Below are 27,410 nucleotides of genomic sequence, written 5' to 3'. Positions count from 1 at the left end.
CAAAGAAGTATGTACAAGTGATCGCGAATACCTTAGAGGAATTAAGGAAAAATGGAGATCTTCCCCAAAGTACCCCAATTGACTTTAAAATTCATTCGTTTCAGCCGGGAGACTGGGTTTTAATAAAGGTGTGGAAAGAACAGCCATTATCTCCCATGTGGGAGGGTCCCTTCCAGGTTCTCTTAACTACTGAAACTGCAGTAAGGACACAAGAAAGAGGATGGACACATGTCACAAGAGTCAAAGGTCCGGTACAAGCTCCGACCGAGTGGACAGTGATCAATACATCTGACACAAAACTGACTTTAAAGAGAAAACCTCAAGAGAAGTGAAATAAGAAGGAGAGCAGGGTTTTAATCTATTATAAACTGTTCAGATGTTATTTATTAATTGTTACCTATTATTTAAATAATTATTCTAACTTGTTATTAGTGTTAAAAGTTAAAATTGTTTGTATTGAAGTATTTATTATAACTCGCGTCAAATTTCTGGTATTTTTTTATTGCAGATCCCAAAGAATAGAGCATCCTCCCACTCATTTAGTAATCAGGCCCTAAAAAGAAACACTCAAGTCAATACAAGGAGGGAAGTAAGTCACTGCAGGAGGAGGTAACGGTAAGATCATATTACAAGGGGCAAGACCGGGTCAGGATACACTCTTGCCACAAGGCAGATACACCATAGGCCTTCCCAAAGGGGGGGTAAAAATATGGAGGTTGGGAGAGTGCCCTGTACCGGACCCTTGTTGCTGTTAGCACTGCTAACAATGATAAACATCCAGGGAAGTCAGACAGACCCCTGTGATAGATGTTACTATCCACTTTATGCAGGAGACTCTCGGAGTGCCGTCCTAAGAATTCATACAAATCCGAGTCCCAACTGTATTGACTTTTTACAATTAACAACATGTGTAGAGGACGGTACAACCTATTGGCTCTCCGAAAACATAGGAAATCATAAACAAAAACTGTTGGGAGAATGCCCTACAAGGGAAAAATGGATATGTTTGGAGAAAAAGCCGGAGAAAAAGGAGAAAGCAAAAGAGGTTCACGAGCCTGACTTTATAAAAGAAAAGGAAGTGAAAGGGGTAATAAGAAAAGGAGCAGGACTCAAGATTCTAGGTGGGAAAAATCTGTTTTTAGACCTAGTTGAAAAGATCAGCCATGAATTTAATATAACTAATTGTTGGATTTGCAGAGACACTAGAACAGCAGAAATCTGGCCGTGGGAAGGAATTGCACTGAGTCCAAAAGAGATCTTAAGGTTAATGAAGAATAAGATGAGAATCCAAAGGTCATCACCTGTGCAAGATAAAAGGAATGACGAAGAAGTATGGAATTTAAAATCTGAGGTAATCGGGGAAGAATGTCTGTGGAGGAAGGGATCTTCTAAGTTCATTTCATATGTGGGTGAGTGTCCTGGTTTTGGACAAATTAGGGGAAAACACCTCCAAAGGAGCCCCCTATAGGAAACCAAACCCTCCGCAACCTCCCCCCACCACCCGGTTCGGGAGGAATTCCTTCAGAGGGGAAAGTGGAAAAAACTTGTTTATTAAGGCACCACAAAAAAACACTCCCCAGCACAAGAGAAATAGCCCAAGATGACCACAGATGTTTTCACCAGTCTAAGAGGGTTGAGCTGTATCTCTCTTCGCCGCAGAGGGTACGCAGCTTCTTTCGCAGACCCCGGGGGAGCTCCTGCCCGGAGTAGGTCCGATGTCTTCGGGGGGGGGGGGGGGGGGGGGGGAAAGGGAACAACGGAAACCGGGAAAAAGGAAAAAAAAAAAAAATGGCAGAAAAGCAAGCCAGCGAAAAGCAGAGGAAAAAGAGAGGAAAGCAGAGCCAGCAAAGCATGCAGCCAGCAGCAAGCCAAAGCCAGCCGGGGGGGGGGAAGGAAGACAAAACAAACTGAGGACAGGGAACAGAAACCACGATTGGGATAATGAGCATGAAAATGTCCTGTCCCCACGACATTCCACCCCTTATCCCATATCGTGAACATGTTACTGAGCTTCCTTCCCACCTGCTCAAACCTTCCACACTTACACATTCCCTTCCATTCTCACTTGCTCTGACTTTCGACATTTACACATTTCCTTCTGTCCCATGTCTGTGTGGTTTAATGTAGAAACAATGGCAGTATCATCCAGCAAATTGAGATGTTTGCATGTGAGTCTCACCCCACAATCAGGTGTCCCTGAGGTACACATCGTGTTCTTCCATCTTTCTGCATTATCCACCATGTACAACCTGGTCCCTGAGCAAAGACAACCCCACGAATGGGTTTGTCTGTACTCGAGGCAGAATTGATCCACACTGTCCTCCCTAACAAACCTCTGATATGTGCCACTGGGACTTTATCTCCGTCTACTATATTCAGGGACTCAGACTGGGCAGGACCTGCTCGATTGGTGGAACCTCGGGTGTTAACTAACCAGGTGGCCTGTGCCAAATGCTGCTCCCAGTTTTTGAAAGATCCCCCACCCAATGCTTTCAAGGTGGTTTTTAACAGTCCATTGTACCTCTCTACTTTGCCTGCAGCTGGTGCATGATAGGGGATATGGTACACCCACTCAATGCCATGTTCCCTAGCCCAGGAGTTGATAAGGCTGTTCTTAAAATGAGTCCCATTGTCTGACTCAATCCTCTCAGGGGTACCATGCCTCCAAAGGACCTGCTTTTCAAGGCCCAGGATGGTGTTACGGGCAGTAGCATGAGACACAGGGTAGGTTTCTAACCATCCTGTGGTGGCTTCCACCATTGTGAGCACGTAGCGCTTGCCTTGGCGGGTTTGAGGCAGTGTGATGTAGTCAATCTGCCAGGCCTCCCCATACTTGTACTTGGACCACCGTCCCCCATACCATAGGGGCTTCACCCGCTTGGCCTGTTTGATGGCAGCACACGTCTCACAGTCATGGATAACCTGAGAAATGCTGTCCATGGTTAAATCCACCCCTCGGTCTCGTGCCCACTTATAGGTGGCATCTCTACCCTGATGGCCTGAGGCATCATGGGCCCATCGCGCTAGGAACAACTCCCCCTTGTGTTGCCAATCTAAATCTATCTTTGACACCCCTATCTTTGCAGCCTGATCTACCTGCTGATTGTTTTGCTGTTCTTCATTAGCTCTACTCTTGGGGACATGAGCATCTACATGGCGAACCTTCACAGGCAGTTTCTCTACCCGGGTAGCAATGTCTTTCCATTCTTCAGCAGCCCAGATTGGTTTTCCTCGACGCTGCCAGTTAGCCCCTTTCCATCTCTCCAGCCATCCCCACAGAGCATTGGCTACCATCCATGAATCAGTATAGAGGTAGAGCTTCGGCCACTTCTCCCTTTCTGCAATGTCTAGGGCCAGTTGAACGGCTTTGAGTTCAGCAAGTTGACTTGATCCACCTTCTCCTTCAGTGGCCTCTGCGACCTGTCGTGTGGGGCTCCATACAGCTGCTTTCCACTTCCGATTCATTCCTACGACGCGACAGGAACCGTCAGTGAAAAGAGCATAGCGTGTTTCCTCTGCTGGCAATTGGTTGTAGGGTGGAGCCTCTTCAGCCCGTGTCACTGGTTCTTGTTCTTCGTCTGTGACACCAAAGTTTTCACCTTCAGGCCAATTTGTAATCACTTCCAAAATCCCAGGGCGATTCAGTTTACCAATATAGGCGCGCTGCGTGATGAGGGCAATCCACTTGCTCCATGTAGCACTGGTGGCATGGTGGGTAGTAGGAACCTTTCCTCTGAACATCCACCCCAGCACCGGTAGTCGGGGTGCCAGGAGGAGTTGTGCTTCTGTACCAATTACCTCTGAGGCAGCTTGGACTCCTTCGTAGGCAGCCAAAATTTCCTTCTCTGTTGGGGTGTAGTTGGCTTCAGACCCTCTATAGCTCCGACTCCAAAATCCTAGTGGTCGGCCTCGAGTCTCATCAGGCACTTTCTGCCAAAGGCTCCAGGACAGACCATGGTTCCCGGCTGCAGAGTAGAGCACATTCTTGACCTCTGGTCCCGTCCTGACTGGGCCAAGGGCTACTGCATGAGCAATTTCCTGCTTAATCTGGGCAAAAGCTTGTTGCTGCTCAGGGCCCCAATGGAAATTGTTCTTCTTGCGGGTGACCAGGTAAAGAGGGCTCACGATCTGACTGTACTCAGGAATGTGCATTCTCCAAAAACCTATGGCGCCTAAGAAAGCTTGCGTCTCCTTCTTGTTGGTTGGTGGGGACATAGCTGCGATCTTGTTGATGACATCCGTAGGAATCTGACGCCGTCCATCTTGCCACTTCACTCCCAGGAACTGGATCTCTCGAGCAGGTCCCTTGACTTTGCTCCTCTTGATGGCAAAACCGGCTTTCAGGAGAATCTGGATTATTTTCTCTCCTTTCTCAAACACTTCTGCTGCTGTTTTCCCCCACACAATAATATCGTCGATATACTGTAAATGTTCTGGAGCCTCACCCTTTTCTAGTGCAACCTGGATCAGTCCATGGCAGATGGTAGGACTGTGCTTCCACCCCTGGGGCAGTCGATTCCAGGTGTATTGCACTCCCTTCCACGTAAAGGCAAACTGAGGCCTGCATTCTGCTGCCAGAGGAATGGAGAAAAACGCATGAGCAATGTCAATAGTGGCATACCACTGTGCTGCCTTGGACTCCAGCTCGTACTGGAGCTCCAGCATGTCCGGCACAGCAGCGCTCAGTGGTGGAGTCACTTCATTCAATGCTCGGTAGTCCACAGTCAATCTCCATTCTCCTTCAGATTTACGCACAGGCCAGATGGGGCTGTTGAAGGGTGAGTGGGTTTTGCTAACCACCCCTTGGCTCTCCAGCTCACGAATCAGTTTGTGGATGGGGATCACGGCATCTCGATTCGTTCTATACTGCCGGCGATGCACTGTCGAGGTCGCAATTGGCACGCGTTGCTCTTCCACCCTTAGGAGCCCTACTGCAGATGGGTTTTCTGTCAGTCCAGGCAAGGTGTTTAATTGCTTAATGCTATCTGCTTCTACAGCGGCAATTCCGAAGGCCCACCTGAATCCCTTCGGGTCTTTGTAATAGCCACTCCGGAGGAAGTCTATGCCCAGAATACATGGAGCCCCTGGGCCGGTCACAATGGGATGTTTCTTCCATTCCTTCCCAGTCAGGCTCACCTCAGCTTCCACCAGGGTCAGTTGTTGTGATCCCCCTGTCACACCGGCAATGAAAACAGGCTCTGCCCCCACATATCCCGATGGTATTAATGTACACTGTGCACCAGTATCCACTAAAGCGTTATATTCTTGTGGCTCTGATGCGCCAGGCCATCGGATCCACACCGTCCAGAAAACACGATTTTCCCATGCCTCTACCTGGCTAGAGGCAGGGCCCCTCGATGCCTGGTTATCCTTCTTTCCTTGGGCATATGTCTTGGAGGTTCCCTCAAGGGGATCAGACGTGTCATCATCATACCTGGCTGTTCGGCTACGGGCAACTGGGGCTGCTTTCCTTTTCTGACCTTCCTTCAATTCACGCACCCGTTGTGCCAGAACAGCAGTAGGCTTCCTATCCCATTTCCTCATGTTTTCTCCAGACTCACGCAAGAAGAACCACAACTCAGCTCGTGGGGTGTACCTTCTCTCCCCAACAAAGGAACGTCTGCGTTGGGTGCCAGGGCCTCTAATTTGCACAGCTGAGATTTGGAGGAGGTCCTCCTTAATCTCTTCCCTGAGTTTCTTGCGGCTTTCCTCTATTTTTCCTTCTAATTCCTGCAGTCGTGTCTCCACAGCTGCAATTCTGGCATGGGTCGGGCCATGTACAGCATCTGCATATGCCCGAAGCTTCTTTGCCATATCAAGTACAGTCTCATATACCTCCTCCCGCTTCATTATTGCTAGAGCAGAAGCGTATTCAGGTGGCCCAAGTCGCACCAGTTTTCTCCACATTACAGGTGTGCATGGTACAAGGTCCGGATTCCTAATTGTTACATCTTCTGAAAAAATGATCTCCACCACTGCCATCTCCCTCAGGCGCTGGATCCCCTGTTCTATGGTCTTCCATCGTGTCTGCTGGACATAGAGGTCATCGGCACACAGATATCTTTGTGCTACGCTGTCCAGGACCCGTTCCCAGAGGCTTTGAGGGCTAGCGCCCCTCATCATGCCTTGGTCGATGACAGGATCATGTGACAGGGACCCCAAATGCCTTGCTTCAGTGCCATCCAGAATGGTAGCCTCCCCTGCCGCATCCCAAAGGCGGACCAGCCAACTAATTATAGATTCGTCGGGCTGTCGCCGATAATCCTTCCTTAGGCCTCGGAGGTCCTTCAGGGAGAAGGAATCAATATTAGCCTCTGATCTGGTGCCACTTGCTTTGACTCCTGATTTTATGTCAGGAGGTGTTGAGGGTCCTTCTCCTGCATCGTACTCATCATTGTCATCCACGGGTCGATCAGTCTTCTCTGTGCACTTTCCACTTCGTGTGCTAGTAGCCACGGCCATTGGTTGAGGCTTACAGTCTGGTTTAACTACTGGGTTCGAACCTGGGCTGTTGGCTGCAGCCTGAGTGACTGGGATTGCTGCTGGTTTATCTCCCTGCCCCCCTTCCTCTGTCTGCTGCCCTACAGTATCGAGCAGAGTACGATAAGCATATGCCAGGGCCCAGCTCACTGCAATGATCCTTTTCTCCTTGGGGTTATCCTGGCATTTCCCTTTCAGATACTTTGCCACCTCAGCTGGGTTCTGGATGTGTTCGGATGGAAAGTCCCAAACTACAGGATCAGAAAACTCCTTTAAAATTTTGCCCATATCCTCCCATTTCCCGCACCACTCAGGATTTTTCACCCTTAGTTGTACTCCTAAATCAGAGGTCTCACCAGCCCCTCTAGAAATCTCAGCCTTCATCTTATATAAACTGCGGACAGTATAGAGAAAGGTTATTAAATTAAATAACAGAAAGATGGTATCCTTGGCAGTCAGGGAGGACAGGACATTTCCTAACAGAGATGTAAACAATTCGGAGGAGGAAAAGGAAAGCAAAGGCTGAAAAACCTCCTCCCCCATAACAAATTTAGTACACAGCCACAACCACGAGTTATACATTCCTGGAGCTGATAACAACATTTTAATAAGCCCCTTGCAGAGTATTACAGCCAAGCCCAGCCCGATAAATATTCTCGTTAGTGCCCCTCTGCTACAAAAGCTACGTATTAGGGACAATACTGGAGCTACTTCTGGATAAGAAAATAACTCCAGGGACCATAAAGCGATCAAAACTTCGAAGAACCCTAATGACCACATATAGAGGCAGGCTTTCACTCCAAATGACATCATAACTTTAAAAAGAGACATACCAATATTCCCGCAGAACGGTTAAAGCCAAAAATATTATTAGAATAAAGTTTTTTCCACTTTGTCTGGGCCTCCCCGTACGGGCCACCAAATTATTTGTCCTGGTTTTGGACAAATTAGGGGAAAACACCTCCAAAGGAGCCCCCTATAGGAAACCAAACCCTCCGCAACCTCCCCCCACCACCCGGTTCGGGAGGAATTCCTTCAGAGGGGAAAGTGGAAAAAACTTGTTTATTAAGGCACCACAAAAAAACACTCCCCAGCACAAGAGAAATAGCCCAAGATGACCACAGATGTTTTCACCAGTCTAAGAGGGTTGAGCTGTATCTCTCTTCGCCGCAGAGGGTACGCAGCTTCTTTCGCAGACCCCGGGGGAGCTCCTGCCCGGAGTAGGTCCGATGTCTTCGGGGGGGGGGGGGGGGGGGGAAAGGGAACAACGGAAACCGGGAAAAAGGAAAAAAAAAAAAAATGGCAGAAAAGCAAGCCAGCGAAAAGCAGAGGAAAAAGAGAGGAAAGCAGAGCCAGCAAAGCATGCAGCCAGCAGCAAGCCAAAGCCAGCCGGGGGGGGGGAAGGAAGACGAAACAAACTGAGGACAGGGAACAGAAACCACGATTGGGATAATGAGCATGAAAATGTCCTGTCCCCACGACAGTGAGTTATCCTGTAAACGATATCTAGTTACCAACGATACCCACCAATGGTGGATTCCTGGGGCTCCTCACCTCTATTGGTCTAGAAAACAAAAACAGGGATGTTCTTATATTCAAAAGGAAAAGTTATATGACTGTATTACCACAGATCCCAACCCTTTCCATGATGATCCCCAAATGTACAAGTTTTGGAGTAAAAATGGGGTCACTTCTGTAGAACATCATAAATTCTGGAGAGCTCCAAATTAGTTATTTTGGCTTTGTGGTAGAATGGCATATGTAATGTTGCCTAAAGATTGGACAGGAAGTTGTACACTAGGTATTATAAAACCTTCTTTCTTTTTACTGCCCAGAGACGAAAGTCAACATCTAGGAATTCCCTTATATGATGAATTAAAATGTAAAAGAAGAGACTTAATTGGTGGTTCTCAAAAGTGGGGGGAAGAAGAGTGGCCTCCAGAAAGAATAATCGAGACATATGGCCCTGCCACTTGGGCCCAAGATGGGTCGTGAGGGTACCGAACTCCCATTTATATGTTAAATAGAATTATTAGATTACAGGCAGTGTTGGAAATCATAACCAATGAAACGGCCATGGTCTTAGATCTAATCTCTACCCAAAACCGCCAAATGAGAATGGCTATCTACCAAAATCGATTAGCATTAGATTATTTATTGGCAGAAGAAGGTGGGGTCTGTGGTAAATTTAATTCATCAGAGTGTTGTATTGAAATTGATGATTATGGAGATCTTATCAAAAACATTACAACCAGGATTAGGAAATTGGCACATGTCCCAGTCCAGAGATGGAGCCCTCTAACAAAATTAAATTGGTGGGATAACCTCTTAGGGAGAGAATGGTGGAAGAAGGTTTTATTGATTGTAGGAGGTGCCTTAATAAGTCTTATTCTACTTCCTTGTTTAATACCTTGTTTAATTCGGTTGATAACTAACATTGTGCAGAATTCCCTAGAAAGCTTAAGCAGAGAGAAGATCGAGAAGATCATGATCATACAAGAAAATAAACTGGGAGAGAACTCTGAAACTGCCAAGAAGACTTATGAAAAGTACCAGAAATTAAGAAAAATTTATCAAGTTTATGATACTCCTGTTTAAATTAAAGGTTTGATGCGGGCTAAAGCCCGATCAAAGATTTGGAGGGGGGAGTTGTTACAAATAAACTTGTTTTAATAGGTGGGAGTGGTGATGGGTAAATTGTGTCGGGTGGGTTGTAGGTAATTGTTAATTAATGTAACCAATTGTCAATGTAATGAATTGTTAAATTGTTAATGCAGTAAGTGGTTGTGAGTTACTGTTAGTTACGAAGTTTAATATGTACCACTAGTTAAGTGTTTGTGCACAGTTGCCAATCGGGGGGGGGGGGAGGCCAGGTGCATCGGAGAACGACATCATCAGTCCAACCTGCTATTGGAGAAACAGATCAACCAATGGTGCCTCGAAGTTCAGGAATGATTGGCCAGAAATGCACCATCTTATAAACCAATCAAGGACCAGAAAAGGAGCCAATCAACGAGAGGATCAAGAACGCACCAATCGACAGCCTCCAGAGACTTTAACAACCCCGGGTGCTGGCCACCCCGGGTCTTTCCGCGGACTTTGTTGCCAAGGAAACACCCTGTGCCTGTGCACAGTTACTGTTGCACGTTGTTACTTTCTGGCTTGCCGCTGAGGTCCTGGGCTTATCCTGGGACCTCGTCCCCAGCTGTCTGTGATTTTAATAAACAGGCCCAAATTTTTTTAACATATTCTGGCTTTGAATTTGCCTGTTCGTAACAGCGGGAGGCAGTGACAGCTTGTCAGCTCCCGTCTGCAGGAGCCGGTGCCTCACACAGCTCTGGGAGGAAGCGCCTGCAGTCCTGCAGTTCTGCACTGAGCCAGAGCAAAGGTGGGAAATGCAGAGTGTTTTGCAGGAATACTCAGGGCCAGCAGGCCAGCCTGCTTTGTGCTGTCTGGCGCACCGCAAGCGCTGTGCAACGCAGCTCTGAGCTGCTGGGAGAGAGGGAATTGGGGACATGCCTGAGGGTTTTGCTTGAGTAGTCAACTGATTGGGAAGAGAGCAGAATAATTGCAGTTGGCAATCTGTGTTTTCTTCATTAATTTCTGAAAGAAAGTCACAATGTGTTGTGGGTATTGTCAAAGAAAAGCCTTATAAAAAAATCAGGCTTTGCTCTGCTAAAAATGACCAGCTGGCCTGTTATGTCTTCTACATACAGCTAGCTAACTTCCCATGTGAAAAATCATAAAAATGACTGCAGTTATTACAGTTTGCATCTGGAATAAACAAGAAATCTGTCCTATGAGAGTCCACAAAGGAAAAAATGTAAACACCTGAGTAAAAGAGAGAGTCTTAGCACTTCCACACAAAAACACCTTCTCAGCAATGAATTGTGTGGCAAGAAAACAAGCAGGCAATTGGAGTTGAACATGAGGTCTGTGAAAATGGTATAAAAATGAGTTATGTGAATAAAGAGTGGGCTTTCCCTGCACGAAGAAACTGAGTCCCGTCTACTTTATTGACACAGCAATGTGGCTTCACTCAGCAAGAGCAGTCGCAGGGTGTATTGATGAAAGGCTTGTGTTTGATTCCCAGAATGGGAAGGAGAGTGTGCAAGTGGCTGTTTTAGCCTTGAGAATAAAGAGAGCGGTCCTGCTAAGAAGGTAGCTGGAATGCATTCAAAGGGAAGGCAGTGTTTTTAGGAGGCTTTTGACCAGCAATGGAGAATTTGAGGAATGGAATATTTCCCAAACGCCTGAGTCAGGAACTGGAGTCGTGTCCAAGGCCCTGCCATATTTGATCCATTTTTGAGCAGGTTGACAAGACAATGAAGAAAAGTGTATTGTTTAATGGATGGTGTTATGGACAAATTCAACTGGGGAGGCCAGTTATAGATAAATCAATTAAGAAGATGTCATGGTTGGACACTGGCGCAATGCCAGCGTCCCCATGAAAATGCACCTTCCTTAAATAAATGCTGTGAGATGTTATCAGGAACAGAGCAGGCCCAAGCTTAATAACAAAGAAAAAAACTTTATTAAACTACTACTAATACAGAAAACACATAAACTAAATCCAGGATGAAGACCTTTTAAACCACCCCTCCTCCTCCCAATTCCAAAAACACCCAGCCATGAAACATCACCCGGGATTCTTGATCAAATTACCACCCTTCAGGTAATCTATACTTAAACTATCAAGGGAGAGAGAAGTCTCTCTTGCACCACAGACCCCCCAGGAAACACAGCTGCCCCCCTGTGTTTCCCTGTCACACATGGCAACCGCCCGGAAAAAAAAAATCTGCCAGTGTGACACTCTCCATTCCATGTCACAGTGCTCTCACCACCGTGCATGGACAGACTGCTCATAGGGCTCCTTTAAGGATGCTTTGCCACAGACCCAAAGATACAACAGTTCAGCTTCTCATCTTGGGACTACAGTCCCCCCCATTTTCCCCTGGGGCCGAGGGGTCCAAAAACAGGACTCATCTTCTTCCCGAAGACAGAGGGCATCACCATTCCCTCTTCAGCTTTCTTCGTTTCTCGCCATTCTTGTGCTGTTCGAAGCTGAAACAGGTCTCCCTGGGTCACCACTGCATCCCCCTAAAATGCAGTCTCTATTGCAGGAGATTTTGGTTCAGTCTATGGCTAACAAGAAAAGTCCAGCCAAAAGCTACTTCATCATCTCCTCCCGCTTAAATATTTCTTCTTCTAACATCTCAAGTCCCGGACTATCTCTCTTCCACTACAAATCAAGGAGGAGTAATACTTTTAAAAAGCCCTCATTTCCTGGAAAGGGTTAAACGTTCAGACTCCTTGGACGGCTGAAATCTCGGTCCAGCGTTCCGTCTCCCATGCTGGGCATCATCCCCCCCCTTTCTCCTTCTCCTCTGCCGGCAAATTTCCAGGTGCCGCCAGGCTCTCTGTCACTTTCCCTCTTGGGGGGGGGGGCAAAGGCATCTCCACTTCTCTCCACCCTTCCGTCCACAGGAGCTGGCTCGGTTCCAGACCCTCAGCCCCTCGGCCTACCTGGACAAGGCCGCGTGGCTTCCCCTCCCCCACCCAGCCCATGGCTGGGCAGGGGAGAGCCTGCACTCTCTGACCACCGGAACCAAAAGAGACAGTTCCCCTGGGAGTTCTTGCTTTTAACCCCCTGTGTTCTCAGAGGCGTGTCCATACTTTCAGTGGTCACTCCAGGTGCCAATATCCAAACCTGACCACTGATTGGTTTGACCCAACTTCCTGGAAAAAATTCACTTCCATGTCAAACCACGACAGAAGAATTTATTAAGCAAGTGGTAATGAGCAAAAGACAGTGCTGGGTGGACCGAGAGTCTCTGCTCTACCACGGCGTGCCCTCCCCCCTTGCCCTTTTTTGTTTTTATAGTCCATTTTTTTTTTTCTTCTTTCCAGTTGACGTATTTTCTCTCAATGCACTCTGCACCTGTGCAATTGGTTGCTAGGGGGTCTTTTTTTTCTGCCCTTGGTGGTCGTAGGGATGAAGGCTCCTCATCTTCCTTGCAGATTGTCCTTGGCCTAAAAGTTAACTTGTATATAATTAGTTACACAGTCTTCTATGCTACTTGCATCTGCACAATTCTTAAGCAGGATACTTGCTGTTCCCTCGGGCCCCCCCCCTCCTTCTCCTCCCACACCTTGAAATTCCCTACTCAGTTCAAATTCTTATCTCCTTCAATGCTTGTTTTGATGAAGACCTTTTTATTTATTACAGGTGGGAACATGATCCTTGAAGGAGAAGCAATGTATTGGTCAATGGGTGGGCAGTTAAGGTTTGAAAGGGGAACAATGCATAAGGGAGCTGTTGTTGGCATGGGGTCGGTATCGTGAGCCACCGCGGCTTCATCTCACGCGCCGGCCATGTGTGAGCTGATGCTGTAACTGGGAAAATTCCGCTCCTGCACAGGAGATATAAGGCCTGGTTCTGGGCTGGAGGGGTGAGAAGGACGAGATGCACACCCTTTTGATCCAGGGGAGGTCCTGGAAATGCACTGCCTACCTGCCCACACCAAGCACCACGCTCCATCTCCCTCTCCTGCTCAGCGGATTTTTGGGAATCCAGGGGTTGGTATGTATTATTTGCCACTGGAACTAATGGAATAAATTTGCTTTGCAAGCCCAGTTGTGTCTTAGATTATTTTGTGCATGAGTCTCCTCCTGAACCGGTGGCAATGACCACCAGGGACCTACAGGATACTCCTACTCTGCTGTCAATCAATTCTGAGAAATGATTTAAATACGTCAAAGAATTTGGAGTAATGTTTAGCCTGTGAGTTTCAGCAAAGTATTGACTCTGTCTTAGTTGCATGGATACAAACTAGTAAGTGAGATTGCTGGGTGTGCAGGTCTTAGGGAAGTGATTCCCTATGCACCGAGTACTGAAATAAACAAATGCCTCCTTTCTAAGCCTGAGCTGGCAGCAGGGATCAGGCCCTGCTTGGTAACTTTCATTTTGGCAACTTCTGTGAGCAGGTAAGAAAGGTCAAAATGAAACCTTTTCCAGCTATTCCCCTCTGCTTCATCTTTTTAGGCGCCAGAACTCTGTGCCACAGGTGGCCTGGCTGTGTGCAGAGCAATGCAGCCCCCACAAACCCCTTGATTTCCCCACAAGCTGCCATGCCTTGTTCCCAGGTGTGCCCAGCTCTGCCAGCAGAAAGAGCCCGCAGCGCAGTGGGCACCGTGCCCTGCCCAGCCAGGGCTCTCTGGCACAGAGCAGCAGCAGCAGCTCCAGCGCCTTTCAACCCACTCCTGCCTTGGCTTCTCCTGGGACACAGAAGCCTCTGGAAATCAGCATCGCCAGTTGCATTCCAGCTTGGAGCAGCTCCTGCGGGCAGGCAGATGCTGCCAGTTTGACTGCTTCCAAAGGGGAATAAAGGCAGAGATGTACATGCTCAGGAGCCCTGGGCATATCCAAGAAACGTGTAAATATGTGGGAGATTTGTGAGGAATTATTTCAGCTGTTATGCCAACAGTGCCTTCTCTCCTGGTTCTGTGTGTTCTAGATGAGTAATGTAACAGTTGGCTCTCCCAATTAAGAGGTAGATAGTATGTGGATGTTAAAATGTATAGTGATGTTATTGTAATATATCCTCCCATAGCCTTATTTGCCCTCCCCCTTGTAACAGCCTTGGTAGTCAGGGCTTTTGGGGAGGGCCGGCTTGTGACCAGGAGGCGCGGTGTAACAACACCTGACCTCCAATCAAGATGTAAGAAAGTAATCTCCACCAGTGGACAGCAGAGAAAGAGTTGACTGATAAAACTTTGGAGGGGCTAAGGGTATAAAAGGCAGAGCATCCGTTTTGTAGATGAGCTGCTCGTAATGGTCATAGAGACTCCCAGTGCTGCAATTTTTCCTTATTCAGTCCTTTGTTAAGGTTTATTAAACCTTTAACATTTTAAAAGTGAGGGTCATTTCTCAGATGTGCAGTGCTTTGGGCTATTCTCTTGGTCAGCTTTCCTTTGCTTGGGTCCCATCTCGGTGCTTCGTTGGGGTACAGGCTGTAGGTACTTGGTGCGCTCTTGGAGTTACTCTTGGATCCCTTGAACAGCAGGGTTTGGCCCACAAAGGGAATTTGTGCTACTTTGTGACAGAGGAGAACTTCCCAGGCTATTTAGCGTTTGCTGTACAGATGGTTGGTTATTGCTTTGCATCAATTCACAGGCCAATATAGAGGGTTTGCATTGTGATGTCAGGGTATGGTTGCCATGCAGTCATGGTGGCATCAGAAGGTTGCTGTGGTGCACAGAAGGCCTCAGCGTCAGAGCAGCCCTAGGCCTTGCTCAGTGCAGGATGCTCAGTGCATCCTCCTGGTTGAGGCACGTGTCAGTGGGCAGCTGCACACTGACAAGAGCCTTGTTTTTTCTCGTGTTGGAGTGAATCTGCGCAGCAGTGCTACAATGATTGAGCAATTTGCTGCTGCATTTGTCACTGTTTACGGCGTTTCTTATTCTGCCTATTACCTGACTAACCTGGCACGTAAGTAGAGGTTTTCCCTGGGTGTAACCGAACCTGGCTTTTGTATGTCTTCCTGCTCTTAGTGACTGAGTTATTTTGAAACAGAAGGAGCATTAGGGTGCCACTGGTTTGGGAAAGCTCCTGTCAAGAGATTCAGCTAAAAAGGGGGTGTCTGTAGGCACAGGGGCAGCATTTGCAAGGGAACCTGCAGGGGTTCTGGTCCCTCCACAGGAGAATCTGAGGCAGCAGAGTCTGTCATTTCCTCAGATTGCTGGGACAAGCAAGACAGCTTTGAAAATATAAACTGGAGAACTCCTTGGAAGGCCTTCTAAAAACTCTGCAGTTGTTCCCAGAATTCAGAGAAAGCTTCTTTCTTTCTACATTTTGTCATGAAAGGATTTGAGTGCCTAACTTGACCCTTGACTGAGTGCTAAAATAGTGATTCCCTTTGCAATGAAATGCTAACTCCAAAGCAGTGAGTATCTGCTCCTGAACCCTGGAGCTGCTGCTGTGCTGTGTCACAATAGAGCTGCCACAGCTCAGTGGAATTTTGGGGAAGCTTTTCTGGGCAACTGTTTCCAGCAAGTTAATGAGAATTAGTGCATACAACTGATTAATAAAAAAAAAAAAGAACCCTGGAAGGAGAGAATTTTTAAAGATGTGTTATCTGTTCGGTAGAACAGGAGCATTGAGTGTGAAAGAACAATTTGCATTTTCTTGATCATGTTTATATTAATTTACTGGCTAAACAGGCCAAAGTGTAGGCACGACCAAGAATATGGTCCTGATCTCTTGCTGGTTGTGTGAATGAACTGTGTCTCCTGGAGGGATGTTGTGAAGCAGAAAATACTCTCTGTTTGCAATTCTTGTTCTGTGGGATTCACCAGCCCAGGCAGTTTTCTGACAGCATCTGCTTCATTTTCCCTTGCCCACTACAGGTCACGTGAAGCATGTATTCAGCGGTGCTGATGCTAAGGTGAGTGAGCAAGGAACATTTCATCTTGGTGGTGTTTAGGTATTGTAGAATACACTGTGAGCTTAGCCAGAACAAGTAGACTGTTCAGGGCCAGCCATGCAGGCCAAAAGAAAAACCATTTTCATTCCTTCAACAACAAACAACAAGGCAAATCAGGATATTTCCTAATTTCCATCTCAGAGCCTTGAAGTCTTACAAACTAAGATTTGCAGAGAGAATATTATTTGCTAACACCAAACACGGATGAATACTTAATAAACAGCAATTTCCTATAGAGTTCAATTAGCCCATTTTCATAAAGCCACAGTGACTTAGACTTTTATTCCTATCAAACATCAGGAAACTTCCTAAAAAGATGTGGTTGTACAACAAGAAGGACAAATTAAAATTGTGGATATTGTATTTAAAGTCAAAGGGGCAAGTTTGTGGTGGGGGAGCTGCGTGGGCCCAAAGGACCCAGGGGTGCCGGTCAAGAGCAGCTGAAGGTGGGCCAGCGCGTGGCCAGGGAGCCAAGAAGGCCAAGGGCGTCCTGGCCTGTGTCAGCAAGAGTGGGGCAGCAGGAGCAGGGCAGTGAGCGTCCCCCTGGGCTGGGCAGCGCTGCGGCCACAGCTGGGAGTGCTGTGCCCAGTTGTGGGCTCCTGTGAAGCAGAAAGTCCTTGAGAGGCTGGAGCGTGTGCAGAGGAGGACACGGGAGCTGGGGAAGGCTGTGGAGTGCAAGGCCAAGGAGGAGGTGCTGAGGGAGCTTTAGCCTGGACAACGGGAGGCTCGTCAGGGCCCTTCAGGCACACTTCCATAGATCCATAGAGGACAGCGCTCACCCCAAGGCCTGCTTCCCAGCCAAACATCCCCGCTCTGCATCCAAGTGCTTTAGCCATCTGAGGAGGTGACAATTCCAATTTGTGGTTTCTTGGCTTGCTAGGAGGAGAAGCCCTGCTGATTTTCTCTCTTCCCAGCAAGCAAAGATGCTTCTGCACAAGCTTTCCTGCCCTTTTCCTGCACCGAATGGGATTCTGATCCACTTTTACTTTTCCATGTCTGCCGCAGCAATAGCAAAGGCCTTGCTGGCTATTTCCTACTTTTCCATTTCACAGCTTTCAAGAGCTAAAAGCTCCCTTGTGCAGAGGCACTGTGCCTTGCAGATAGCAGCCATGGAGGACTATCAAATTCCTAGGCAAATTCCTAGAGTTCTCTTGAATTAGCCCATTTCAATCTGGCCGGAGTGACTTAGAATGCCATTGCTAAGAAAGCTGATGATTCTCCTTCAAAGAGGTGGTTGTAGATGCCAGGAGAAAGGAGGTGCTAAACGATAGGTAACGGCCTGTCCCTCATGTTTCTCTCTTGCCACAGATAACAGAAGCAGCAGCAGTCTCTGCCCTGGCTCCCTCTGCTCCTGAGGAAGAAGCCAAAGAAGAGCAAAATGCGCAAGATGACCACAAGCCTGCAGCTGTGGTCACAGCAGAGCCTGATGGTTCCAAGAGAGTAAGTGCCAGTTGTGGCTGGTGCTGTCTTTAGTGCAAGGCAGAGCTGCAAGTTTCTGAGCAGCCAGCACTTGCTGTTGCTGGCTGAGGATGCTGAGTGCTGGAATCCTGCAGGACGCAGCCATTTCCGGCAGGCAGGGACAGCTAGAAATTGGCCTTTGGCCTGTCACCTTGAGGCACCCAAGAGCTGGGGGCTGCGGCTCAGCTTCTGCCTGCTTGGCTCAGTGAAGCTCTGTCTCTGGGCTTCTGCAGGGCCGTGGCCAAGGGCACAGGTGCTCGTGCTGGAGGTCACAGGGCTTTCTTTAGTTGTTTTCCCTTTGTGCAAAGGTGTGTTTGGCTTGTGGAAGTGTTCTGCAGTTTTCTGCAGCAGTTCTTCACTTGTACAGTCTCTTTTGGCTTTTGATAAGCTGCAAGGAGATGATTGCATTGTCCATGAAGCTGGGGTAGGCTATTCTTGTGGGGTGAGGCCAAAGGAAGCAAGTGCCTTGTAGGGAAGGCTTCTTGCCAGGCAAAAAGCAGAAGGGGCGAGTTTCTGTGGTTGCGTTTTGGGATGAAGCCTGCAGCTTTGGAAATGGCATTAGTAGCTCGGGTGGGGGTGAAGCTGCAAGTCCTTGACTGCTGTCTTGTGTTGCTGAGAAGAGGAAGGATATCTTGGAATTGTGGCTGCTGTATTTGACGTCAAAGGGGCAAGTTTGTGGTGGGGGAGCTGCGTGGGCCCAAAGGACCCAGGGGTGCCGGTCAAGAGCAGCTGAAGGTGGGCCAGTGCGTGGGCAGGGAGCCAAGAAGGCCAAGGGCGTCCTGGCCTGTGTCAGCAAGAGTGGGGCAGCAGGAGCAGGGCAGTGAGCGTCCCCCTGGGCTGGGCAGCGCTGCGGCCACAGCTGGGAGTGCTGTGCCCAGTTGTGGGCCCCTGTGAGGAGAAAGTCCTTGAGGGGCTGGAGCGTGTGCAGAGGAGGACACGGGAGCTGGGGAAGGCTGTGGAGTGCAAGGCCAAGGAGGAGGTGCTGAGGGAGCTTTAGCCTGGACAACGGGAGGCTCGTCAGGGCCCTTCAGGCACACTTCCATAGATCCATAGAGGACAGCGCTCACCCCAAGGCCTGCTTCCCTGCCAAACATCCCCGCTCTGCATCCATGTGCTTTAGCCATCTGAGGAGGTGACACTTCCAATTTGTGGTTTCTTGGCTTGCTAGGAGGAGAAGCCCTGCTGATTTTCTCTCTTCCCAGCAAGCAAAGATGCTTCTGCACAAGCTTTCCTGCCCTTTTCCTGCACCAAATGGGATTCTGATCCACTTTTACTTTTCCATGTCTGCTGCAGCAATAGCAAAGGCCTTGCTGGCTATTTCCTACTTTTCCATTTCACAGCCTTCAAGAGCTAAAAGCTCCCTTGTGCAGAGGCACTGTGCCTTGCAGATAGCAGCCATGGAGGACTATCAAATTCCTAGGCAAACAGAGTTCTCTTGAATTAGCCCATTTTAATCTGGCCAGAGTGACTTAGAATGCCATTGCTAAGAATGCTGATGATTTCTCCTTCAAAGAGGTGGTTGTAGATGCCAGGAGAAAGGAGGTGCTAAACGATAGGTAACGGCCTGTCCCTCATGTTTCTCTCTTGCCACAGATAACAGAAGCAGCAGCAGTCTCTGCCCTGGCTCCCTCTGCTCCTGGAGAAGAAGCCAAAGAGGAGCAAAAGGAGCAAGACGACCACGAGCCTGCAGCTGTGGTCACAGCAGAGCCTGATGGTTCCAAGAGAGTAAGTGCCAGTTGTGGCTGGTGCTGTCTTTAGTGCAAGGCAGAGCTGCAAGTTTCTGAGCAGCCAGCACTTGCTGTTGCTGGCTGAGGATGCTGAGTGCTGGAATCCCGCAGGACGCGGCCATTTCCTGCAGGCAGGGACAGCTAGAAATTGGCCTTTGGCCTGTCACCTTCAGGCACCCAAGAGCTGGGGGCTGCGGCTCAGCTTCTGCCTGCTTGGCTCAGTGAAGCTCTGTCTCTGGGCTTCTGCAGGGCCGTGGCCAAGGGCACAGGTGCTCGTGCTGGAGGTCACAGGGCTTTCTTTAGTTGTTTTCCCTTCGTGCAAAGGTGTGTTTGGCTTGTGGAAGTGTTCTGCAGTTTTCTGCAGCAGTTCTTCACTTGTACAGTCTCTTTTGGCTTTTGATAAGCGGCAAGGAGATGATTGCGTTGTCCATGAAGCTGGGGCAGGCCATTCTTATGGGGTGAGGCCAAAGGAAGCAAGTGCCTTGTAGGGAAGGCTTCTTGCCTGGCAAAAAGCAGAAGGGGCGAGTTTCTGTGGTTGTGTTTTGGGATGAAGCCTGCAGCTTTGGAAATGGCATTAGTGCCTCGGGTGGGGGTGAAGCTGCAAGTCCTTGACTGCTGTCTTGTGTTGCTGAGAAGAGGAAGGACATCTTGGAATTGTGGCTGCTGTATTTGACGTCAAAGGGGCAAGTTTGTGGCGGGGGAGCTGCGTGGGCCCAAAGGACCCAGGGGTGCCGGTCAAGAGCAGCTGAAGGTGGGCCAGCGCGTGGCCAGGGAGCCAAGAAGGCCAAGGGTGTCCTGGCCTGTGTCAGCAAGAGTGGGGCAGCAGGACAGGGCAGGGAGCGTCCCCCTGGGCTGGGCAGCGCTGCGGCCACAGCTGGGAGTGCTGTGCCCAGTTGTGGGCCCCTGTGAGCAGAAAGTCCTTGAGGGGCTGGAGCGTGTGCAGAGGAGGACACGGGAGCTGGGGAAGGCTGTGGAGTGCAAGGCCAAGGAGGAGGTGCTGAGGGAGCTTTAGCCTGGACAACGGGAGGCTCGTCAGGGCCCTTCAGGCACACTTCCATAGATCCATAGAGGACAGCGCTCACCCCAAGGCCTGCTTCCCTGCGAAACATCCCCGCTCTGCATGCAAGGGCTTTAGCCACCTGAGCAGGTGACACTTCCAATTTGTGGTTTCTTGGCTTGCTAGGAGGAGAAGCCCTGCTGATTTTCTCTCTTCCCAGCAAGCAAAGATGCTTCTGCACAAGCTTTCCTGCCCTTTTCCTGCACCGAATGGGATTCTGATCCACTTTTACTTTTCCATGTCTGCTGCAGCAATAGCAAAGGCCTTGCTGGCTATTTCCTACTTTTCCATTTCACAGCCTTCAAGAGCTAAAAGCTCCCTTGTGCAGAGGCACTGTGCCTTGCAGATAGCAGCCATGGAGGACTATCAAATTCCTAGGCAAACAGAGTTCTCTTGAATTAGCCCATTTTAATCTGGCCAGAGTGACTTAGAATGCCATTGCTAAGAATGCTGATGATTTCTCCTTCAAAGAGGTGGTTGTAGATGCCAGGAGAAAGGAGGTGCTAAACGATAGGTAACGGCCTGTCCCTCATGTTTCTCTCTTGCCACAGATGACAGAAGCAGCAGCAGTCTCTGCCCCGGCTCCCTCTGCTCCTGGAGAAGAAGCCAAAGAGGAGCAAAAGGAGCAAGACGACCACGAGCCTGCAGCTGTGGTCACAGCAGAGCCTGATGGTTCCAAGAGAGTAAGTGCCAGTTGTGGCTGGTGCTGTCTTTAGTGCAAGGCAGAGCTGCAAGTTTCTGAGCAGCCAGCACTTGCTGTTGCTGGCTGAGGATGCTGAGTGCTGGAATCCCGCAGGACGCGGCCATTTCCTGCAGGCAGGGACAGCTAGAAATTGGCCTTTGGCCTGTCACCTTGAGGCACCCAAGAGCTGGGGGCTGCGGCTCAGCTTCTGCCTGCTTGGCTCAGTGAAGCTCTGTCTCTGGGCTTCTGCAGGGCCGTGGCCAAGGGCACAGGTGCTCGTGCTGGAGGTCACAGGGCTTTCTTTAGTTGTTTTCCCTTTGTGCAAAGGTGTGTTTGGCTTGTGGAAGTGTTCTGCAGTTTTCTGCAGCAGTTCTTCACTTGTACAGTCTCTTTTGGCTTTTGATAAGCGGCAAGGAGATGATTGCGTTGTCCATGAAGCTGGGGCAGGCCATTCTTGTGGGGTGAGGCCAAAGGAAGCAAGTGCCTTGTAGGGAAGGCTTCTTGCCTGGCAAAAAGCAGAAGGGGCGAGTTTCTGTGGTTGCGTTTTGGGATGAAGCCTGCAGCTTTGGAAATGGCATTAGTGCCTCGGGTGGGGGTGAAGCTGCAAGTCCTTGACTGCTGTCTTGTGTTGCTGAGAAGAGGAAGGACATCTTGGAATTGTGGCTGCTGTCTTTGACGTCAAAGGGGCAAGTTTGTGGTGGGGGAGCTGCGTGGGCCCAAAGGACCCAGGGGTGCCGGTCAAGAGCAGCTGAAGGTGGGCCAGCGCGTGGCCAGGGAGCCAAGAAGGCCAAGGGTGTCCTGGCCTGTGTCAGCAAGAGTGGGGCAGCAGGAGCAGGGCAGTGAGCGTCCCCCTGGGCTGGGCAGCGCTGCGGCCACAGCTGGGAGTGCTGTGCCCAGTTGTGGGCCCCTGTGAGGAGAAAGTCCTTGAGGGGCTGGAGCGTGTGCAGAGGAGGACACGGGAGCTGGGGAAGGCTGTGGAGCGCAAGGCCAAGGAGGAGGTGCTGAGGGAGCTTTAGCCTGGACAACGGGAGGCTCGTCAGGGCCCTTCAGGCACACTTCCATAGATCCATAGAGGACAGCACTCACCCCAAGGCCTGCTTCCCTGCCAAACATCCCCGCTCTGCATGCAAGGGCTTTAGCCACCTGAGCAGGTGACACTTCCAATTTGTGGTTTCTTGGCTTGCTAGGAGGAGAAGCCCTGCTGATTTTCTCTCTTCCCAGCAAGCAAAGATGCTTCTGCACAAGCTTTCCTGCCCTTTTCCTGCACCGAATGGGATTCTGATCCACTTTTAGTTTTCCATGTCTACCGCAGCAATAGCAAAGGCCTTGCTGGCTATTTCCTACTTTTCCATTTCACAGCTTTCAAGAGCTAAAAGCTCCCTTGTGCAGAGGCACTGTGCCTTGCAGATAGCAGCCATGGAGGACTATCAAATTCCTAGGCAAACAGAGTTCTCTTGAATTAGCCCATTTTAATCTGGCCAGAGTGACTTAGAATGCCATTGCTAAGAATGCTGATGATTTCTCCTTCAAAGAGGTGGTTGTAGATGCCAGGAGAAAGGAGGTGCTAAACGATAGGTAACGGCCTGTCCCTCATGTTTCTCTCTTGCCACAGATGACAGAAGCAGCAGCAGTCTCTGCCCCGGCTCCCTCTGCTCCTGGAGAAGAAGCCAAAGAGGAGCAAAAGGAGCAAGACGACCACGAGCCTGCAGCTGTGGTCACAGCAGAGCCTGATGGTTCCAAGAGAGTAAGTGCCAGTTGTGGCTGGTGCTGTCTTTAGTGCAAGGCAGAGCTGCAAGTTTCTGAGCAGCCAGCACTTGCTGTTGCTGGCTGAGGATGCTGAGTGCTGGAATCCCGCAGGACGCGGCCATTTCCTGCAGGCAGGGACAGCTAGAAATTGGCCCTTGGCCTGTCACCTTGAGGCACCCAAGAGCTGGGGGCTGCAGCTCAGCTTCTGCCTGCTTGGCTCAGTGAAGCTCTGTCTCTGGGCTTCTGCAGGGCCGTGGCCAAGGGCACAGGTGCTCGTGCTGGAGGTCACAGGGCTTTCTTTAGTTGTTTTCCCTTTGTGCAAAGGTGCGTTTGGCTTGTGGAAGTGTTCTGCAGTTTTCTGCAGCAGTTCTTCGCTTGTACAGTCTCTTTTGGCTTTTGATAAGCGGCAAGGAGATGATTGCGTTGTCCATGAAGCTGGGGCAGGCCATTCTTGTGGGGTGAGGCCAAAGGAAGCAAGTGCCTTGTAGGGAAGGCTTCTTGCCTGGCAAAAAGCAGAAGGGGCGAGTTGCTGTGGTTGCGTTTTGGGATGAAGCCTGCAGCTTTGGAAATGGCATTAGTGCCTCGGGTAGGGGTGAAGCTGCAAGTCCTTGACTGCTGTCTTGTGTTGCTGAGAAGAGGAAGGATATCTTGGAATTGTGGCTGCTGTCTTTGACGTCAAAGGGGCAAGTTTGTGGTGGGGGAGCTGCGTGGGCCCAAAGGACCCAGGGGTGCCGGTCAAGAGCAGCTGAAGGTGGGCCAGCGCGTGGCCAGGGAGCCAAGAAGGCCAAGGGCGTCCTGGCCTGTGTCAGCAAGAGTGGGGCAGCAGGAGCAGGGCAGTGAGCGTCCCCCTGGGCTGGGCAGCGCTGCGGCCACAGCTGGGAGTGCTGTGCCCAGTTGTGGGCCCTTGTGAAGCAGAAAGTCCTTGAGGGGCTGGAGCGTGTGCAGAGGAGGACACGGGAGCTGGGGAAGGCTGTGGAGCGCAAGGCCAAGGAGGAGGTGCTGAGGGAGCTTTAGCCTGGACAACGGGAGGCTCGTCAGGGCCCTTCAGGCACACTTCCATAGATCCATAGAGGACAGCACTCACCCCAAGGCCTGCTTCCCTGCCAAACATCCCCGCTCTGCATGCAAGGGCTTTAGCCACCTGAGCAGGTGACACTTCCAATTTGTGGTTTCTTGGCTTGCTAGGAGGAGAAGCCCTGCTGATTTTCTCTCTTCCCAGCAAGCAAAGATGCTTCTGCACAAGCTTTCCTGCCCTTTTCCTGCACCGAATGGGATTCTGATCCACTTTTAGTTTTCCATGTCTACCGCAGCAATAGCAAAGGCCTTGCTGGCTATTTCCTACTTTTCCATTTCACAGCTTTCAAGAGCTAAAAGCTCCCTTGTGCAGAGGCACTGTGCCTTGCAGATAGCAGCCATGGAGGACTATCAAATTCCTAGGCAAACAGAGTTCTCTTGAATTAGCCCATTTTAATCTGGCCAGAGTGACTTAGAATGCCATTGCTAAGAATGCTGATGATTTCTCCTTCAAAGAGGTGGTTGTAGATGCCAGGAGAAAGGAGGTGCTAAACGATAGGTAACGGCCTGTCCCTCATGTTTCTCTCTTGCCACAGATGACAGAAGCAGCAGCAGTCTCTGCCCCGGCTCCCTCTGCTCCTGGAGAAGAAGCCAAAGAGGAGCAAAAGGAGCAAGACGACCACGAGCCTGCAGCTGTGGTCACAGCAGAGCCTGATGGTTCCAAGAGAGTAAGTGCCAGTTGTGGCTGGTGCTGTCTTTAGTGCAAGGCAGAGCTGCAAGTTTCTGAGCAGCCAGCACTTGCTGTTGCTGGCTGAGGATGCTGAGTGCTGGAATCCCGCAGGACGCGGCCATTTCCTGCAGGCAGGGACAGCTAGAAATTGGCCCTTGGCCTGTCACCTTGAGGCACCCAAGAGCTGGGGGCTGCAGCTCAGCTTCTGCCTGCTTGGCTCAGTGAAGCTCTGTCTCTGGGCTTCTGCAGGGCCGTGGCCAAGGGCACAGGTGCTCGTGCTGGAGGTCACAGGGCTTTCTTTAGTTGTTTTCCCTTTGTGCAAAGGTGCGTTTGGCTTGTGGAAGTGTTCTGCAGTTTTCTGCAGCAGTTCTTCACTTGTACAGTCTCTTTTGGCTTTTGATAAGCGGCAAGGAGATGATTGCGTTGTCCATGAAGCTGGGGCAGGCCATTCTTGTGGGGTGAGGCCAAAGGAAGCAAGTGCCTTGTAGGGAAGGCTTCTTGCCTGGCAAAAAGCAGAAGGGGCGAGTTGCTGTGGGTGCGTTTTGGGATGAAGCCTGCAGCTTTGGAAATGGCATTAGTGCCTCGGGTGGGGGTGAAGCTGCAAGTCCTTGACTGCTGTCTTGTGTTGCTGAGAAGAGGAAGGATATCTTGGAATTGTGGCTGCTGTCTTTGACGTCAAAGGGGCAAGTTTGTGGCGGGGGAGCTGCGTGGGCCCAAAGGACCCAGGGGTGCCGGTCAAGAGCAGCTGAAGGTGGGCCAGCGCGTGGCCAGGGAGCCAAGAAGGCCAAGGGCGTCCTGGCCTGTGTCAGCAAGAGTGGGGCAGCAGGAGCAGGGCAGGGAGCGTCCCCCTGGGCTGGGCAGCGCTGCGGCCACAGCTGGGAGTGCTGTGCCCAGTTGTGGGCCCCTGTGAGCAGAAAGTCCTTGAGGGGCTGGAGCGTGTGCAGAGGAGGACACGGGAGCTGGGGAAGGCTGTGGAGCGCAAGGCCAAGGAGGAGGTGCTGAGGGAGCTTTAGCCTGGACAACGGGAGGCTCGTCAGGGCCCTTCAGGCACACTTCCATAGATCCATAGAGGACAGCGCTCACCCCAAGGCCTGCTTCCCTGCCAAACATCCCCGCTCTGCATGCAAGGGCTTTAGCCACCTGAGCAGGTGACACTTCCAATTTGTGGTTTCTTGGCTTGCTAGGAGGAGAAGCCCTGCTGATTTTCTCTCTTCCCAGCAAGCAAAGATGCTTCTGCACAAGCTTTCCTGCCCTTTTCCTGCACCGAATGGGATTCTGATCCACTTTTAGTTTTCCATGTCTGCCGCAGCAATAGCAAAGGCCTTGCTGGCTATTTCCTACTTTTCCATTTCACAGCTTTCAAGAGCTAAAAGCTCCCTTGTGCAGAGGCACTGTGCCTTGCAGTTAGCAGCCATGGAGGACTATCAAATTCCTAGGCAAACAGAGTTCTCTTGAATTAGCCCATTTGAATCTGGCCAGAGTGACTTAGAATGCCATTGCTAAGAATGCTGATGATTTCTCCTTCAAAGAGGTGGTTGTAGATGCCAGGAGAAAGGAGGTGCTAAACGATAGGTAACGGCCTGTCCCTCATGTTTCTCTCTTGCCACAGATGACAGAAGCAGCAGCAGTCTCTGCCCCGGCTCCCTCTGCTCCTGGAGAAGAAGCCAAAGAGGAGCAAAAGGAGCAAGACGACCACGAGCCTGCAGCTGTGGTCACAGCAGAGCCTGATGGTTCCAAGAGAGTAAGTGCCAGTTGTGGGTGCTGCTGTCTTTAGTGCAAGGCAGAGCTGCAAGTTTCTGAGCAGCCAGCACTTGCTGTTGCTGGCTGAGGATGCTGAGTGCTGGAATCCCGCAGGACGCGGCCATTTCCTGCAGGCAGGGACAGCTAGAAATTGGCCCTTGGCCTGTCACCTTGAGGCACCCAAGAGCTGGGGGCTGCGGCTCAGCTTCTGCCTGCTTGGCTCAGTGAAGCTCTGTCTCTGGGCTTCTGCAGGGCAGTGGCCAAGGGCACAGGTGCTCGTGCTGGAGGTCACAGGGCTTTCTTTAGTTGTTTTCCCTTTGTGCAAAGGTGCGTTTGGCTTGTGGAAGTGTTCTGCAGTTTTCTGCAGCAGTTCTTCACTTGTACAGTCTCTTTTGGCTTTTGATAAGCGGCAAGGAGATGATTGCGTTGTCCATGAAGCTGGGGCAGGCCATTCTTGTGGGGTGAGGCCAAAGGAAGCAAGTGCCTTGTAGGGAAGGCTTCTTGCCTGGCAAAAAGCAGAAGGGGCGAGTTTCTGTGGTTGCGTTTTGGGATGAAGCCTGCAGCTTTGGAAATGGCATTAGTGCCTCGGGTAGGGGTGAAGCTGCAAGTCCTTGACTGCTGTCTTGTGTTGCTGAGAAGAGGAAGGATATCTTGGAATTGTGGCTGCTGTCTTTGACGTCAAAGGGGCAAGTTTGTGGTGGGGGAGCTGCGTGGGCCCAAAGGACCCAGGGGTGCCGGTCAAGAGCAGCTGAAGGTGGGCCAGCGCGTGGCCAGGGAGCCAAGAAGGCCAAGGGCGTCCTGGCCTGTGTCAGGAAGTGTGGGGCAGCAGGAGCAGGGCAGTGAGCGTCCCCCTGGGCTGGGCAGCGCTGCGGCCACAGCTGGGAGTGCTGTGCCCAGTTGTGGGCCCTTGTGAAGCAGAAAGTCCTTGAGGGGCTGGAGCGTGTGCAGAGGAGGACACGGGAGCTGGGGAAGGCTGTGGAGCGCAAGGCCAAGGAGGAGGTGCTGAGGGAGCTTTAGCCTGGACAACGGGAGGCTCGTCAGGGCCCTTCAGGCACACTTCCATAGATCCATAGAGGACAGCACTCACCCCAAGGCCTGCTTCCCTGCCAAACATCCCCGCTCTGCATGCAAGGGCTTTAGCCACCTGAGCAGGTGACACTTCCAATTTGTGGTTTCTTGGCTTGCTAGGAGGAGAAGCCCTGCTGATTTTCTCTCTTCCCAGCAAGCAAAGATGCTTCTGCACAAGCTTTCCTGCCCTTTTCCTGCACCGAATGGGATTCTGATCCACTTT

General features: G+C 50.4%; 1 protein-coding gene and 1 long non-coding RNA gene across 3 annotated transcripts in view; both read left to right on the top strand.

Moving 5' to 3' along the window:
- LOC128822421 (serine/threonine-protein kinase PAK 3-like) overlaps nucleotides 1–27,410 on the top strand; it is a 136,774-nt gene that overhangs the window by 16,843 nt on the left and 92,521 nt on the right. The gene's annotated exons all lie outside the window — the stretch shown is intronic.
- LOC128821665 (uncharacterized) lies at nucleotides 15,895–20,781 on the top strand. Of its 2 annotated transcripts, none has more exons than XR_008441194.1 (3): nucleotides 15,895–15,926; nucleotides 17,274–17,405; nucleotides 20,759–20,781. It is a non-coding gene; the product is annotated as an uncharacterized LOC128821665 (long non-coding RNA). The 2 variants fall into 2 exon arrangements; XR_008441193.1 differs by lacking the exon at nucleotides 20,759–20,781 and adding an exon at nucleotides 19,017–19,084.

The sequence above is a fragment of the Vidua macroura genome, chromosome Z (assembly GCF_024509145.1).
Source record: "Vidua macroura isolate BioBank_ID:100142 chromosome Z, ASM2450914v1, whole genome shotgun sequence".
Taxonomy (NCBI): Eukaryota; Metazoa; Chordata; class Aves; order Passeriformes; family Viduidae; genus Vidua; species Vidua macroura.
Note: the sequence above shows the minus strand (reverse complement) of the source record. Positions and strands in the feature narration are given on the sequence as shown.